General features: G+C 33.2%; 1 long non-coding RNA gene across 1 annotated transcript in view; it reads left to right on the forward strand.

The window, feature by feature from the left end:
* Nucleotides 1-6,263: 6,263 nt before the first annotated feature.
* The window catches only part of LOC118148840 (uncharacterized), a 70,386-nt gene continuing 62,853 nt past the window's right edge, over nucleotides 6,264-13,796 (forward strand). Inside the window, exon 1 of the long non-coding RNA XR_004735856.3 lies at nucleotides 6,264-6,855. This is a non-coding gene — a long non-coding RNA (uncharacterized LOC118148840). The remainder of the gene's footprint in view (nucleotides 6,856-13,796) is intronic.

Consider the following 13,796-nt stretch of genomic DNA (forward strand, 5'->3'; position numbering starts at 1 on the left):
GATAGATTCTCCCATTTTACATGATGTTATTATTACACATTTCATGCATCTATCAAAACACCTCATGTACCCCATAAACATACATCTAACATGTACTCCCAAAATTAAAAATTAAAAAAGTAATAGTTAGAATAATCAAAAAGTCAAAACCTAACTGTGAACCCTTCAGAAGAGACAAATTTACAAACATATATTTCGGGACTATTTAGTTCCAAGCCAAAAGAATAGAGGAAACTACTAGAGACATTCTTTTTTTTATTTTTTTGAGATGGAGTTTCACTCTTGTTACCCAGGCTGGAGTGCAATAGCACGATCTCAGCTCACCACAACCTCCGCCTCCTGGGTTCAGGCAATTCTCCTGCCGCAGCCTCTGGAATAGCTGGGATTACAGGCACACGCCACCATGCCCAGCTAATTTTTTGTATTTTTAGTAGAGACGGGGTTTCACCATGTTGACCAGGATGGTCTCGATCTCTTGACCTCGTGATCCACCCACCTCGGCCTCCCAAAGTGCTGGGATTACAGGTGTGAGACACCGCGCCCGGCCCTTTGAGTTTGTGTATATGATTCTAGTATATGAAAAGACAGGTGATACCAATATATGCTGACATTGCCAGCAAGAACATTAGTAGTTTACAACCTTCAACAAATTAACAAAATGCAAATAAAAATAAAACCAATGAGATATTTTTATGTAAAAGTAGCAGATATTATACAACGGTAATATTTAATGTTCAGAGGAGTGAAGAAATGATGCCTTATTCAGTACAAATTAAGGATAATTGGGAAGAATTCATCAATAATTATATATGTAGTCGTACAAGTATATATGCAGGTAGACCTAGCAATTATTTCTTTGAAAAAAAATTTTTTTTTGGCAAACTTGTTTTTTTGTTTTTGAGACAGAGTCTCGCTGTGTTGTCCAGGCTGGAGTGCAGTGGCACAATCTTGGCTCACTGAAACCTCCACTTCCTGGGTTCAAATAATTCTCCTGCCTCAGCCTCCCGAGGACTACAAGCACATGCCACCACAGCTGGCTAATTTTTTTTTTTTTTTTTTTTTAGTAGAGAGGGGTTCTCACTGTGTTAGCCTGGATGGTCTCCGTCTCCTGACATCGTGATCCGCCCACCTTGGCCTCCCAAAGTGCTGGGATTACAGGCATGAGCCACCATGCCCGGCCATTTTTGCAAACTTAATGTATTGAAGATATATCTTGAGATAGTTATTGCAGCATTAATTGCATTTAAAGGAAAACTATGAAAAATCCTAAACAATCATCAGTTGGGGATTTATTAAATATATATTTGTATGCCCCCAAATTTGCATATCATTCAGGTATTTAAAATGAGCTTGCTCTCTATGTGGGAAAACTTTTTAAAACCTAATGATTTATTGTGAATTACATTGTAAAAGAAAATAAAATAACTACAGCTAAGGCTTTTTAAAATAGAGTCTGGAGATGATGAGAGGATAGTACTTACCTACTAACGATCAAACCACAAAATGTTTCAGTAGACTTGGAAATCAACTGAAGTCAGTGTCCACCGGCCTTCAAAATCTCTCCGCTGACTACCTTGTTCAATCAATTAGAACCTGTTTGTGAGTCAGCATTTCTCCCTAGCCAATGAACTATCTCCAAAACCAACTTTTTATAGAAATCCTCTATTAAAAAACCTCTCCTGCACTTGCCTTACAGGACAATATTCAGGGCTGCCCTGATTCGGTGTTATATTTTTGGTGAAAATATTAATTATATTTTCTTTGTCCTCTTTGACAACCTTTTTTTTTTCCTCCACCTAACAGCACCCATTGCAGAAGAAAAGAATATTATGAGGGCATTAGTTTGGTAAGTTGCTTTTGTTTGTAATTGTTTGTTTTAATATGTCTGCATTTTCGAGTACTGTGTGTATCAGTAGACAGAATGAAAAAAAGATAAAACCAGAAATTATCAAAGCATGGCATAAAAAATTTCATATTGAAACTACCACATTCTCCTCCTTCCCCCTTTTTTCCCTTACACCGTCACACCACCTCACCCTCTTATACACACTTCTTCCTCATCATTTATATAGATATGAAAATTTATTGCAATACAATAGCAGTTTATTTAATCCTCATTAGAGATTTAAATAAACTAACTGCTATTGTATTGCAATAAATTTTTATATCTATTAATTATGTGGTTATTTTCTTCATATAAAATAATATTTGTTGAAAAGAGTAAGAGTATTCACATCTTAGTGTACAGTAAATGTCTCTCAATTGTTATGTAAGGAAATTATACATGGTAAATGTTCAATTTGGTCAAAGTGACTTTTATTATAATTATGTAGCTCGATGCATTAAATGAAAGTAGTGTTGGTGGGGAGCCCATGTTACTAAACGTCTGATTCAAAATTTTGCCATATGGCACCCATAATCCTGATGAGGTGATTGTAAAGATTAGTCTACTGAGAAGTAATCACTTTATATTTATTTATTTATTTATGCTTAACAGGCAATACACATTAAAATGTGAAATTTCAGTGCACCAAAAAGATGAAGATTACTGAGTTTCTTTAAAACTCAAATTATATAGATAAAATAATGTATATTAAAATTAGAGACTGACATCATCAATGATAAAATAAACAGCTGCTTGAAGACTGGTTCATAGGTTTCCGCAACAGTTTTTGGATACATTAGCCAATGGGTCTCAGATATCAGTCATTATCCCTTTTTGTATTTCAGTCAGTTTTACAAAGTACCTCCAGTAATTTTTATAAGTTTGATTATATGTAATACATATTTTCACCTAGAATGTATTTTGGATTGCTTTACTGTTTTTCAACTAGAGACACTTTTCTAAGTAGGAGTGGGAGATAAGGGAGAGGAATTTACAGCAGCGAGGGAAATGCACATGAACTGAAATCTGGTATACACATCAAGTGAAATACTTAGATTTCTTTTGAAGTTCCTTTTGAATTTTATCTATTGTATATTGATGTGGGAAAACACAACTGTAATTGTTAAATTATTTACTTTACTGCAATGTTTTTAGTACCTTTCTAATATAAAGAAATTAAATTGCTTCGAATATAACTAAGGCTAATTGTACTTTAATCTATTGATGCAGGCATGCCTCATCTTATTGTGCTTTGCAGTTTTGTTTTTACAAATTAGAGATTTCTGCCAATTCTTCATTGAGCATGTCTATTGACACTATTTTGCCAATAGCATGTGCTACTTCATGTCTCTGTATCACATTTTGGTAATTCTCACAATATTTCAAATATTATTATTATTACTATATCTGATGAGGTGATCTGTAATCAGTGATATTTGTTGATAATTGTTTTGGGGTGCCATGTACCACACCTATGTAAGAGAGTAAATGTAATCCATATATTCTGGCTGCTCTACCAACAGGCCATCCCCTCATCTCTGTCTCTCTCCTTGGGCCTCCCTATTTCCTGAGGCACAATAATATTGAAGTTAGGCCAATTAATAACCATACAGTAGCATCTCAGTATTCAAGTAAAATGAAGAGTTGTATGTCTCACTTTAAATGAAGAGCTAAAAGTAATTAAGCTTAGTAAGGAAGGCTGAGATTAGTTAAAATCTAGGCCTGTTGTGCTAGCTAGCCAAGTTATGAATGGAAGACTAAAGTTCTTGAAGGAAGTTAAAAGTGCTACTCTAGTGAACATACAAATGACAAGAAAGCAAAACAGCCTTGTTTCTATAGATGGAGAATGTTTGAGTGGTCTGTATAGAAGATCAAACTAGCCATAACATCTCTTAAGCCAAAGCCTAATTCAGAGAAAGTCCTTAACTCTCTTCAATTCTATGAAAGTGAAGAGAGGTAAGGAAGCTGCAGAGAAAAGTTCGAAGGTAGCAGAGTTTGGTTCATAAGGCTTAAGGGAAGAAGCAATCTCCAGAACATAAAGTGCAAGATGAAGCAGAAAGTGCTGCTTTAGAAGCTGTTTCAGATTATCTACAAGATCTAAGATAACTGATGAAAGTGGCAAAACTAAATAATAGATTTTCAATGTAGACAAAACTGTCTTCCACTGAGGAAAGATGCCATTTAAGACTTTCATAGGCAGAGAGAAAAAGTCAATGCCTGGCCTCAGAGCTTCAAAGCACAGGCTGACCCTCTTGTTAGGAGCTAATGAGGCTGGTTATTTTAAGTTGAAGTCAATGCCCATTTACCATTCTAAAAATCCTAAGGCACATATGAATTATGCCAAATCTACTATGCCTGAGCTCTGTAAATGAAATAACAAAGACTGGATGGTAGCACATCTGTTTACATCATGGTTTACTGAATAGTTTCAGCCTCTTGTTGAGACCTACTGCTCAGAAACAAAGACTTATTTCAAAATATGACTGCTTATTGACAATATACCTGGCCTCCCAAAAGTTCTGATAAAGATGTACAAAAAAGATTAATTTTCTTTTCATGCTTAACACAACATCTATTCTTCAGCCTCTGGATCAAGAAGAAATCTCTATTTTTGAGTCTGTATTTAACATATACATTTCTAAAAGCTAGATCTGTCATAGATAGTGATTTCTATGATGATTTGGACAAAATGTATTGAAAATCTTTTGGAGCATATGCCCCAAGAGGTAGTGATTTTTATGCTGATTTTGGACAACACTTATTGAAAATCTTCTGGAGAGTATTCCCCATTCTAGATGCCATTGAGAATGTTAGTCATTCATGGAAGGAGATCAAAATAGATGCATTAACATGAGTTTGGAAGAATTTGATTCTGCCATCATAGATGACTTTCAGGGGTTCAAGACTTCAGCAGAGGAAGTAATTTTTGATGTGGTGGAAATAGAAAGTAAACTAGAGTTAGATATTGGGAGCCTGAAGACATAATTGGTTATGATAAACCTTGAGTGATTGATGAGTTGCTTATTATGGGTGAGCAAAGTAAGTGGTGATGAGTTGCTTATTATGGATGAGCAAAGAAAGTGGTAAGATGGAATCTACCTGTGGTAAAGATACTGTGGACATTGTTGAAATGACAAAAAAAGATTACAGAATAGTTCATAAACTCAGTTGAAGGAGCAGCAGCAGAATTGGAGAGAATTGTCTTCAATTTTTAAATAACTTCTATTTTGAGTAAAATTCTATCTGTATGCCACAGAGAAATATTTCATGTAATGAAGAGTCAACGAATGTAGCAGACATCATTATTGTTTTCAATTAAGAAATTGCTGTGGCCACCCCAACTTTCAGCAACCTCACTAGTCACCAGCTATCAACATATAGGCAGGACTCTTCACTACAAAAATATTACAACTTGAGAAGGCCTGCATGATAATTAGAATAGTTTAACAAAAAAAAGCATCTTTTCATTCATGTCTGTACCTTGTTTTTTTAGACATAATACTATTGCACACATAATAGACTAGAAAGAGTATAATCTAAAGCGTAACTTTTGTATTCATTGGGGGAAGCCAAAATATTTGTGTCACTTGATTTATTGCAATATTCAATTTATTGTGGTGATATGGATCTGAAACCACAATATCTCTGAAGTTTTTCTGCAGTTGCAGAAAGCAAGTAAAAGATGCTCATTTTAAATGAAAGATGGCTTTTAATGAGAAGATAAGCCTTAGAATAATTTATTTATCTAATAAGGAACCAAAATTTCACTATTTAGGGAAAATAATAGTAATAAATAATTTATCTTAAAAATAAAGTCAACGTTTATAATTACAAGTGGATATTATATTTTAAACACTTGTTTCTAATTTGTGAGTATTATATATTTAAGACTGTTATGAAAAATTAAGCATAGATTCCTTTTTTTTAATTGTACTTTGAATTGTGGGGTACATGTGCAGAACCTGTAGTTTGTTACATAGGTATACATACACGTATCATGGTGGTTGGCTGCATCCATCACCCCGCCATTTACATTAGATATTTCTCCTAATGCTATCCATCCCCACACACCCATCCTCTGACAGTCCCTGGTGTGTGATGTTCCTCTCCCTGTGTCCATGTGTTTTCATTGTTCAACACCCACTTGTGAGTGAGAACATGCAGTGTTTGGTTTTCTGTTCTTGTGTTAGTTTGCTGAGAATGATAGTTTCCAACTTCATCCATGTCCCTACAAAGGACATGAACTCATCCTTTTTTATGGCTGCATCATATTCCATGGCATATAGTGCCACATTTTCTTTATCCAGTCTATCATTGATGGGCATTTGGGTTGGTTCCAGGTCTTTGCTATTGTGAATAGTGCTGCAATAAACATACATGTGCATGTGTTTTTATAATAGAATGATTTATAATTATTTGGGTATACCCAGTAATGGGATTGCCAGATCAAATGGTATTTCCAGTTCTAGACCATGGAGGAATCACCACACTGTCTTCCACAGTGGCTGAACCAATTTGTACTCCCACCAACGGTGTAAAAGTGTTCCTATTTCTCCACATCCTCTCCAGCATCTGTTGTCTCCTGACTTTTTAATGATCAACATTCTAACTGGCCTGAGATGGTATCTCAATATGGTGTTGATTTGCATTTCTCTAATGACCAGTGATGATGAGCATTTTTTCATGTTTGTTGGCTGCATAAATGTCTTCTTTTGGGAAGTGTCTGTTCATAAACTTTGCCCACTTTTTGATGGGGTTGTTTCTTCATGTAAACTTGTTTAAGTTTGTTGTAGATTCTGGATATTAGTCCTTCATCAGATGGGTAGGCTGCAAAAATTTTCTCCCATTCTTAAGGTTGCCTGTTCACTCTGATAATTTTTTTTTTTTTTTTTTTTTTGATCAAGCACAGATTCTTGTGTAAGCATGAGTTCTCACTTCTCTGACTAGGAGTGTAACTGCTGGATTATATGGTAAGCATACCTTTAGTTTTTTAAGAAATGTCATCCTATTTTCTAGAGTGGCTAATCCATTTACATTCCATCAACAGTATATGAGTGATCCAGTTTCTCTGTATTCTTGTCAGAATTTGTTTTTGAAATTTTGAAGTTTGTATTTTTTATTATAGACTGAAAAATTATAGATGTATATATTTATGTAATATAAAGTGATAATTTTTGAATACAGTGTGTGGTAATTAAATCAAGCTCATTAACATCTCCATCACCTGAAATATTTAATTTCTTTGTGATAAGTACATTTAAATTTTATTTAGTCAGTGATTTGGAAATGTGCAATATTCCATTATTAGCTATATTAACCACGGGCAGCATATTGGAACAAAAAAGCAAATTTATTCTTACCTCACTAAGATTTTGTACCCTTTGACTATTATTTCTTTATTCTCCACCCCAGCCTCTGGGAAGAACCATTCTCTGCTTTGATGAGTTAGATTGTTTTAAATTACACATATAAGAGAACAGGAGGCATTTATCTTTCTGTGTTTGGTTTATTTCCCTTAGCATAATGTTCTCCAATTTCATCCATATTGTTGCAAACAAGAGATTTAAAAAAAATGCTGAGTAGTATTCCATTGTATACATATATCACCCATTCTTTATCCATTTATTCATTGATGGAGGCTAAGATTGATTCCATAACTTGCCTATAATAAATATTGCTACAATGAACATGGGAGTGCAGGAATCTCCTTGATGTACTGATTTCAAATCTTTCAGGTAAATAGCCAGCAGTGAAATTGCTAGATTGTATAGTAATTCTATTTTTAGTTTTATGGGAGCCTCTCTTCTGTTTTCCATAATGGCTGTACTAATTTACATTCCCATCAGCAGTATACAAGGTTTATCTTTGCTCCAAGTATCATTTTGTTATTGTTGTTGTTTAGTTGTTCTAATTGGTGTGTTGTGATATGTCATTGTATTCCTAATTTTCATTCCCCATATGAATTATAATATTGAGAAAATTTTCATCTGTTTCTTTGACATCTATATATCCACTTCAGTGAACTATCCCTTTATGTCTTTTGCCCATTTTATAACTGGGTTATTTTGAGAGTTATTTTCATAATCTGGAATTATAATACACTAGTAATTCAAAAGATATGTGATTAGCAAATATTTTTCCCAGGCTTTAGACTGTCTTTTATTCTTCTAATAGGGTCTATTGCAAAAGAAATGTTTCTAAAATTGGTGAAGTAAAACTTAGTGATTTTTTTCTATGAATTATGTTTTTGGTGACATGTGTAAGAATACTTCACCAAGTCCTAAGTACCAAATATTTTTTTCTGTGTTATCTACTAAATGTTTTACAGTTTTATGTCTGTACATTTAAATCTGTGTTCCATTTTTAGTTGTTTTTTAAGGCATGAAGTTTATTGTTTTGCCTATAGCTATCCAATTGTTTGTTCGAGGACAAGCTGTTGAAAAGATGATTCTTTTTCCTTGGGTTTTCTTTGGCACTTTGGTTAAAAATTATAGTCCCATGAAATGGGACTATTTTTGGGCAAGTCATAGGCACATTATGGTCCCATTTCATGGCACTATTTTGGGTTCTCTAGTCTGTGCCTATGATTTGTATTTTTATTCATTTACCAATAACACTCTGTTTTGATTATTCTATATGTATAAAATGATTTTACTGATACTTATTGAAATCTGGTAGACTGATTTCTAATATAATTTTTTAAAATAAAGCTTTACATCTTTGGTATCTTATTTAAGACAGACACTTGAATAAAAAGGTTTCTTTATAACCGATGTACTTTCTGGTTTAAACATGCATGGCAACTTTTTAGATAAATTAGATTACTAGCAACAAAATTTCTAGAATTATGTATGATACTCCTCTCTTTATCAACATATTCACAGGTAAAGGCGGATATATTTTGTATTGATTAGTTAAACAAATGTTATGATGAATATACTGTGCTATGTGCACTCTTTTAAGTGATAGTGATAGAACAATGAGCAACCAATAACTCCATATTTAATACACATTTTGGTAAATACAATGTACAAATATTTTAGGCTGCAATTAATCACAAAAAACACATCAGATAGATTGAGACTGGAGAAGGGTTCTGACAAGACTTCTACAGGACTATATGCTTCAGGAGTTACAAAACCTAAGTACAAATTAAAAATAAGCTAAATTACATTGGCATGGCTTTTTTAGTAACTGTGAATATAAGTCAAGTCATCATATGTATCTACTGAAAAAAAATGCTAATTCAGTCTTCAGCTAAGGTAAACACAGTTCAAAAGACACATTTTCCTGCTGGATAACATATTTCTATAAAGTTCTTTCTCTTTATTCTTCTCTTTGTTCTATTAGAACAGAAAAAAAGGTGCTATCCTATAACTTCTTTGAATTTCCTTTAATTCTTCTGTAAGAAACTGTTTGAACTAGATGTTATGTTTTTCATATATGCATCCTTATTGGCAAGAAAATTATTGTACAGTAAATTATTTGTCTATGCATATACTTTCTGGAATTAAAAAAACCTTTCACTGAAAAAATTGACAACATTAATTCCCATATTCTAAGGAAATTATGAATCTCCTCTATTATATGGCAAAGAAAAATATAAATAAACATTGTATAAAAGGAACATAGATACATTTCAGACAGCACCATAAATATTTTTGGGGTTAGGCAATCTTGTCCAAATTACTGTATAAGTAATTTATTCTATTTTCACATATATAGAAATGGTCATTGTTTTAAACCAAAAATTAGTTTTAAAAAATGTGCAATGTTAAGCAACTTAGTAAAGAATCACATTTAATATTTAAGTCTTGCTACAATGGTAAGTTCCAAAATATTTTAGTGACTCAAAATGACCATGATAGGTTTGAATCTGTTCACACAGCAACACTCATAAAAATCACAGGACATCGTTGTGAAAATTATCCAAGAGATGCTCTACTATATTTGCAGGTAAGAAAGTTTAGACTGAGGGAACTGAATCCTAAATTAGTTACGTTCAAGGTCACATAAAAGTAGAATACTAGTTTATTCAAATGAATGAGAATTGAGGCTGAAGGAGTAAATATGGATAAAAATAGGTATTTTCTGTTATAAAAATTAAGCATTAGAAGAGGTCACTTGAGGATTGTGCCACCATTTTGTGTGGTGTGCTGAAACTGTAGATTTGACATTTTGTTGTAATGTTTCCAGGGAAATTGGAAGAATAAATGGTTATTGGGGAGACACAGAGTTTGATACAGAAAAATAACATCAAATCTATGTGTTTCTACTCCATCCCTAAGACTTAATATGTAGCTTATGTCCAAATATCTCAAAAATATATACTATTTGCTTGTTTGGTTGTCATTGGTAGTCTTCAATATATGTCCTGAAACATGTCAGAGATTTGCGAGATGCAGAAATTGTGTATTCACCTCAGTGAGAGCCTTTTTATTGAGATTATATTTGTTGTCTCACTACACTTCATATAAAATATACTTTTTTACTCTAAACAGAGCTTCCAATAGAGTTACCTTATGGACCATATTCTAAGGAAATTATGAATCTCCTCTATTATGTGGCATAGAAACACATTAAGATGCATTGCCCTTATTTCAAATTATTGCCTTTATGGAGATTGAGGTTTCTGCATGAATGTTTGTCAATGTTCTTGATAGTGCTATGAACTAAATGTTTGTGTCACCTCAAAATTGATATGTTGAATTTTAATGATATTTAGATATGGGGCCTTTGGGAGGTAATTAGATTCTCTCTCTTTCTCCCTGTCTCTCTATTTCTCTCTCCCTCCCATGATAGGATAGAAGAAAGTGACTATCTGCAAAATGGAAATTGGGCCTTCACCAGACACCAGATATCTGGGTGCCTTGATTATGGGCTTCCCACCCTCTAGAAGTGCTTAAACTCTTTAGTCAGTGGTATTTATTTATAGCAGTCTTGATAGACTGAGACAGAGATAATTTTCTAAATTTTGCTTAAAATTTATTTCATTTTTCTCATTTTAAATTTCATGTTCAAAACTCAGAAAAGTTTAATTTTATATTCTTAATTGTTGTGAACCCAGGCTACTTAGACATGGAATACCTTTAAGAATACAGCCTCTCTGAAATGACCCAACTATGATTTTTGATTTCACCTTCTCAGTCCTTCATTGCACCTTACTTTCAGTTTTCTTCATGTGGGGAATTCAGCTGGTCTTTCTCATTGTTTTCATTATTCTGACTTCCTTGACAGACATTTTCACTATAAATGACAGAGTAGACCTGATTTGTTCAGCTTGTCATCATCTACTACAAAGCAACTCTATTGAACAAAACATCAGCATTCCATTACCCTATTGACTGGGTTGGTGTTCTTTTGTTTTCTTTCAATAATTCTTAACACAGGTAAATGGAACATGTGATACGAAGTGTAATAAACTTGTGAAAGCAACCTTTCAGAACGATTGTATAAGGCAAGTAGACTAAAATTTCCTGGATAAAGTTACTTTAGTTGTCAGGTACCTTGTGAGATTTTTATAAATGAGCGTTATCTTCATTTTGTCTGGAATGAAGTGAGGCTTTTTAGGATTAATGGACAAGTCTTATTTCCTGCAATTGTGAATTTATTATTCCTTTTATTCCAATCAATTTTTATTCTCCATAGAGAAGTAATCAATTTACAACATTGTTAGTAATGCATGCAAATTCCATTTTTCCCACCAACATACCTGCAGTTGAAATTATTATATATTACTGAACTTGCCATTTTTAATGCATTGACTTGAGATGCTAACATAATTATATAGCAAGTATTTATGTCTGCATATTTCAGTTTCTGGGCTTGCTGTTCTGTTCTATTTATTTTTCCATTACTAGTGTAGTTATTGCACAAACTGCATGTAGCTTTAAATTTTAACTGCACCATGAAATTTAATGTTTGTTAGACTTTCCTTTTCTGTGGCAGATACTCTTACAATCCCAAAACATATTTTTTTCTTCTTGTTGTTCAAGAAAATAAGTATGTTTATTAAAATTTTAATGCACATTCACAGATACTTGCTAAGCTCTCCAGAGCACTGTTGAGTAGTGTTGGTGATGAGCACTTCGTAAATAAACTTACTTTTATGTTTCTAAGTTTTCACCATTTTGGATGATGGTTACTCTAAGTTTTTGGTGCATAGTTTTTACCACATCAAGAAAATGCGTGGATTTTTCAGTGTTTGTTTCACTAAGAAATTGCTTGCATGTGTTTCTTTGCTTACTTGTTCATTTTATCATGCATGGGTATTAAATTTTATCAAAATGTCTTTTTTTTAATTTAGTAAAAGTATCTCAACAAATGAGAAGAAAAACTACACACACACAAGGTGAACATTATCTATATTGTCAATTTTTCCAATATTGATCTACTTTTATGTTCCTGGTATACACTCTATCTGATCTTGGGATATCTTTATACTTCTCTTTTGTTTTGTTTTTATAATTTTTCTGTTAATAGTTTTGATTAGTTAGCTCCCATTTTATTTTTGAGATGTTTCTTTATATAATCAGGTTTTCTTCATCTAACAAAATGTATTGCTTAGATTTTCCTTTTATGTATGCCCTACATCAACTGACATAGCAAGAGTCTGTTTCATGAAGGTCTGGCATACTGAACACGTATAATTCTCTTTTCTTTTTCTTTCTTTTTTTTTTTTTTAAACTGAGTTTTGCTCTTGTTGCCCAGGCTGGAATGCAGTGGTATGATCTCAGCTCACTGCAACCTCCACTTCCCAGGTTCAAGCAATGCTCCTGCCTCAGCCTCCCCAGCAGCTGGGATCACAGGCATGTACCACCATGTCTGGCTAATTTTTGAGATGGGGTTTTGCCTTATTGACCAGACTGGTCTCGAACTTCTGACCTCAGACTTATCTGCCTGCCTTGGCCTCCCAAAGTGCTAGGATTATAGGTGTGAGCCACTGCTCCTGGCCATGTATAACTTTTTAAGAATGGTGTCTTTTGGGTGTCAGAATTTGTTTTTACTTTCATTTATTTAATCTTTGTGGATTATGCCATCATTTTAAATATCTATAAATATATTCTACTATATGTACTATATTTTAACTATATTTATTGCTGGGAAATTTTGTAGCTGAAAATTTTAAATATTTGTTAAAAAGTGTTATTTTCAATATTCACCAAAATAAATAAGGGCTCTATCCAGAATGGTTAACTGAAGAGGAATTCTAGAAATTTAATGATGGTAGAAAGATTTTATGATATATTTGGGTTTTCCATTTAAATCACCAAATTGTCCTCTGTAGTTTTGTTTTTATGGACCCAAAGTGTTTTTTGAGTGGCCAATTTCTGAAGGAATTGAGCTAAAAAAGTGTTAGTTATTTCTCTTCTGAGAAAACTGAGTACTGGGAGTCAAAAGGAGTTCAAGAATTTGGAGCAAGTTAGCAACTTTGACTTTGAAATTAAATACAGAAATTTAAGATAGTTTGATAGCGAAATGAGCTAATTCAACTAGGAGAAAGCAGAAGAGTTGTTCTATAGAGCTGGAAGTGGTATCTCCTGTACTCTATCCCATAGTCTTCAGTGACCTTTCCTAAAACCAAACAAAATTCAGAGCATGTGTGATATTTAAGGACCATTAGATTACACAATTAAACATCAATGAAAATTGTGAGAAATGTTTGTGGAGAACAATTTCCAGGAAGAAAAGATTGCTATCTAATCAAGCAGATAGGACTTTAAGGCATAATTTTTAGATATTTACTTACTGACTACCAGTCTCATAACATACATATATTTGGTATGCTTTCAGAGCTAATAGTTTTATGTATACTACTACTTTGACTAGCCTACAGTACTTAATTAATATTATATGTAATCTATTCAAGTTATTTAGCAAAATCCAGGTTTGGCAAATTGTGTTTTGTGAA

This window comes from Callithrix jacchus, chromosome 2 (assembly GCF_049354715.1).
Source record: "Callithrix jacchus isolate 240 chromosome 2, calJac240_pri, whole genome shotgun sequence".
NCBI classification, from domain to species: Eukaryota; Metazoa; Chordata; class Mammalia; order Primates; family Cebidae; genus Callithrix; species Callithrix jacchus.